This window comes from Columba livia, chromosome 6, assembly GCF_036013475.1.
Source record: "Columba livia isolate bColLiv1 breed racing homer chromosome 6, bColLiv1.pat.W.v2, whole genome shotgun sequence".
In the NCBI taxonomy this organism is placed as follows: Eukaryota; Metazoa; Chordata; class Aves; order Columbiformes; family Columbidae; genus Columba; species Columba livia.
The window spans coordinates 1,737,501-1,742,500 of NC_088607.1; the positions used below are offsets into that span (position 1 = coordinate 1,737,501).

Here is a 5,000-nt window from a genome sequence, read left to right on the forward strand (position 1 = left end):
TTGCTATTTTTTGTCACTATAGCCTGATTGCAATACTCAGGCTAAAAACTTCTCAAAGTTTTGAATCAATGGAAAAAGGTGAAAGGAGTGGAAATAACATATTTCACTGAAAAGGTACATCTTGTATTATGAAAGCAAGGTAGCAGAGAGAGAAATCTGGGTGGCACTGGAAGATATCCAGTCTGATTTGGGCTGGTTACTACTGTATTCTGCATGCCTACACCAGTATTCCCATTGAATCCATTTGTACCCGCAACAAAGGGCTATTGGGCTGAAAAGAAACACGTCCACTGACTTCATGGCCTTTGCATTGAGTGTAACACAACATGGAAATAAGGAAAACACCCAGAAGCTCAAGGTTATTAAGAATAACGAGTTTATTATATTTCGGAACATCTTATAGCACTGTGTATTACAGTGCTGCTGCGGTAATTAAAAAGCTTTGTAATGTTTTCATATCAAACCTTAGTTGCTGGGCAGTCTGTGTCCTATAGGTACATTCTTTTGGCCGGGTGGTTTTCAGGAAGGTTGAAGACACCAGCATGGGCCTGAAGCCTCAGGTATATATATATGTATTTAAATTAATTATCGTAACTATGGTGAATGCAATTTGCTAAAGAAAAAAAAAAATCAATCTGTGTTTCAAAAATACATTGAATGCCCATTATTTTATTTTAAAACAATTTCTAAGACGTTGTCCATTATGTAGCTTTGTAATAAACCCTAATGTATGTAAAAAAAAATGTAACCCCATTTCGTAAGCATATGGAACACAGATATTGCCACAAGAGTTGTTAGTCAATGTAGTTGTTATTCACAAGCTGAATATAAATGACTGTAGATGACTATTGATTTTTAAACACACAAACTTTCCCTGGACCCACGCGAAGCTGCGTGGCTGGAAGAGCTCCGGGGTGGGTGGTTGTTCCTCGTGGGGTGTTTGCTGGAGGCCGGCGGGCGGATCCCAGTACAGACTCTGGTCTGGAGGGGTCCCCGCTCCCGGTCCAGCGGTTGGGAGGGATGCGGGTGCTCACACCGCCCACCCGCGCCTTCTGCCGTTCTTGCTTATCCCCGTCTTTTACAAGCTTGAAAGTTGCAGTCTAGGACTGGATAGCTTTATATTTTTATTACATTATTTCCAATACATACAATTATCAAGAGGGGAAGGAATTTTATTTTACTCTATCTCGAGAATGTCTCTTTAAATATGAATGTGCAGTATGGCTCCTCAGAAAACTTTTCTTTTTAGTCTTGTCAGATACCCAAGTGAAAACCTGCAGCATTTTCAGTTTTCTGTAAGCCAAATCATTTTAGTATACAAAAATATAATTATTTTGTACTATGGAAATATTTTCAAGTCATCATTGAAAACTAAACCAATAGTTTTACACAATTCTGAAAAAACAGAATACTAATAACACAGGCTTTCTATTTATAACATTGAAACATCCACTGCGCTTAAGCATTTAATAAAGATTTTTTTATAGGCTCATTGAATTCAGTTAGTGATTTGAGGCGTTTTTTCCAAAATCCGCAGGTAATACAGAGATCTCACAACTTTGAGTAAGATATATTTTTGTTTAAAATTATTCTACAACAGAGGAATAGTGTTGTAAAAGCCACGTTAGATGACATGCAGGATCTGATTATAAATCCTATTTGTCTAAATATTACATTAAAATATGGTAGCATTATATTCTTACGCTGGTTGATCACTACCAAATATGAATGGAGAGAAGTTGCGCAGAATACCGGCTCTTAGAGATATTTGCTGAAGCATCACAGATTTCACAGGGTTCTGAGAGGGATAAATACCTTTGAAGAGCTGAGCCAGCGGAGACAGGCAAACCAGCAGCTTTCCCTTTGCTGTGCTCAGTTTTCAGCAGAACACCTGAAATTCTTGTATTTCGGAAGATCCGCAGCCCCAGGTTGTGCATCCCCTACCCGCAGAGCATCGGTGCCTCCTGGGCTTCCTCCAGCACCTGCTGCCCATCAGCTCCATCAGCTCTTTGGGGAGGGGATGCAGCACCTTATAACCCAGCTGGGGGCACAGGGCTGGTGCTTTCAGCCGGGAGGAGTTTCTGTGCTCACAGCCTCCAGTAGCACAATTCCAGCATAATTCTCCAACTTTTGTGTGCGTGGAAGCAAGAGGAGGGAGATGGATCCACACAGATCTGCCTGTAAGAAGGTATTTATTCAGCTATGAGGTCTAGCAGAGGAATAAACTCCCAAACAATACAACAAGCATAAAAACAGATGCAAGGCCAGTTTATCTTAATTAGTAAAATACCTTGGAGTATTAAATAGTTGAAATGTAATGTTTTCTTGCTTTAATGTAGCACCACAGTAGTGAAATGCTTTACCGAATCAGCAATCATTTTTTGGAGTAGGAAACTTTGTCCTGCTATTCATATCACGTTGTTTTCATGAAATACCATGTCTTATTATGGTTACATATGCATTAAGCTGTGGTACTTCCGTGGCATGATTGGAGCATTTACTACTTGATATCACGTGGGTTTCCTTTCCTTCTTCGCTGAAATCCTGCCAAGCCCCTGCTTTGCAATGCTCCACGTCAACCACTGGTGTGATCTGGCTTCTTACTGGTGGGATCCTTAATTCCTCATGATCTGCTCTTTTGACATATGTTTAAATCCTGGTAAATCTGCAGATATTTTACGTGGCAGGCTGTTCTCCATTAGGCTGAAATGAATGATGTGGTCTGATGTGATAACTCAGTTAACCAATAGAGCACATATGCTGCGGGCGGGTTTACTTTACATGGTTCCCATTTGCTACTTCATGCTACCTCTTAAATACATTTTTCTAATCCAGTATTGCTGACTCTAAATATCTGTAAAAGCAGCAGAATAATGTTTGTACAATTCAGTAGGTTGGGATGGTGCCTTAGGATGTCCTTGTAGACTTGAGGATTGCTCCTCCCCATAAATCCATTCGTAGTGTTGCTCTCCAGGGCCTGGACACATGGTCCATCCAGCCAGAAACCCATCCGGTGGCCTTGGGGGATGCTGTGGGGAAGCATGTTCAAGCAGCGGTTGTATGAGCTCCAGTCCCTTGTGTACTGGGGAGGTGACGAGCACCTGTTGATAGGGGCAAGAGTGTGGAGCTTGCACTAGAACTGGTGCTTCCCACACAGTTGCATCAAATTCAGGTTGACTTTTCAGCACCTCTCTTTGAGGGGGGTTGCTTGGTATGTAAGGGTCACCGAACCCAACTGCTGCTTTATGGAGCGGACTCCTGAGCACGCAGCATCCTTGTGCTTTGGACTTGCCTTGCTTCAGCCCCAGCCGTGCCAGTGGAAGCAATGGGCAGCATGGGCAGGCTCAGAGAGGGCGATCACTGAATAGTTTGGGTTGAAGGGACCTTCAAAGCTCATCCAGTCCCACCCTACCATGAGCAGGGACATCTTCACCAGCTCAGGTTGCTCAGAGCCCCGTCCAGCATGGCCTGGGATGTCTCCAGGGATGGTTCATCCACCACCTCCTTGAGCAATCTGGGCCAGGCTCTCACCACCCTCAGTGTAAAAAATTCCTTCCTGATGTCTAGCCTGAAATGATGGATGAGACGGATGCTGGCAGCACTGTGCTGGGAGACCTGCAGGACTCTCCTCGTTCTGTAGTTCTGCCTTAGCTTTTATGCACAGAACTTGAAGTCTGCTGTCTACAGGGCTCACCCTGTCCGGGAGGAGAGCTCTGAGGAGCTCAGCATGGGTGCCCACGCTCCCTCACCTCACCTTCACGGTGTCCCGCACCGCTGCAGCGTGTGCCACAGTTTGCTCAAACTGCCCCAGCCAACACAATGCCTTTTTATTTGGGCTGCCATCTTGCCTCAACTTTATATAGATATATTTTTAATTCCTTTCCTCCCTTGCTTTCTCCCTCTCATTAATTCGTTAATTCATTTAAAGCAAATTTGTAGCTGTTATGATGGTAATGACTTTTTTTTTTGGCAAACATAAGACCTTGAAAAACAATTGTTCTCAGGAAAAGTGGAAATGCAGGTGTCATTGCGGAACGCAGGGTTACGCAGATATTAGTGCTTCACTTGTGACTGGGTGCCACCTACCGAAAGGGCTGTCAAAGAGCCCAGTCCTGCAGTGGGACAGTCTGGAGAGGCCAGGAGGTCCCTGAGCACTGGCTGGGTGGCGAGCAGAAGGGCTTGGGGTGATGGGACTGGAGCCCCCCAGCAAGGGCTCCCCATCAGGCACTTGTTGGCAGTGAGGGTGCACCAGCCCTGCTGAGCCTCTACTTCCCTTCAAGATTAGGGGACAGATTATTAGACATGTAGTGTAACTAAACCATAATTTACTACACATTTGTGGAAGATGCATGTGCTCTGTTTCTTTGATAATTATCTGGCCCCGCATCCTGGCTTTCTTCCTTCCTCCCCTCGTTCCTCTGTTCCTCCCTTCCTGCAGGAAGAAGGCAGAGGCTGGTTTGGTAGGTGACTGGAACTGGCCAGGAAGCCTTTTCCCTCATTTCTTCTTTTTAGTACAAAATCTATTCTGCTGGAGATGTTCTGACCTACTCTACAAAAGACTCTGAAAGGCACAAGCTATTCTTGCAGAGTAAATTGACATTTGTCTTCAAAGATGTAAAAGCTACAAATGAGTGCTCCTGTTCCACCGATCTTTTTGATATACTCTTTTAATATTTCTTTGCGAAGTTCTGCGTGATTTTTGGGCTCCCCACGGGATCTTGTCCTTCCCAAGGCTGAGGCACATGCTGTGCTGCTGCATGTAGTGTTCCTCGGTTGAGGGCTGGATGCAGGGGCTCCAGACTCAGCAAGGCTATAAAAGCCATCAGTGAAGGTGTTCTTTGTGATACGTAAACAGAAGTGTTTGAACATAATCCAGTTGTTATCAGCAAGGGTATTCTTGTGGGTGACGTTGCATCCCCGTGCTGCTATTCCCTGCCAGGTGCCTCTGGATGCGAGGACCATCCACCCCTCCATCTGTGCCCGCAAACATCATCCCAGGT

The 5,000-nt window shown here is 44.6% G+C and overlaps 1 protein-coding gene across 30 annotated transcripts in view; it reads left to right on the forward strand.

Annotated features, from left to right (window-relative positions):
* The window catches only part of EBF3 (EBF transcription factor 3), a 124,787-nt gene that overhangs the window by 98,339 nt on the left and 21,448 nt on the right, over positions 1-5,000 (forward strand). The gene's annotated exons all lie outside the window — the stretch shown is intronic.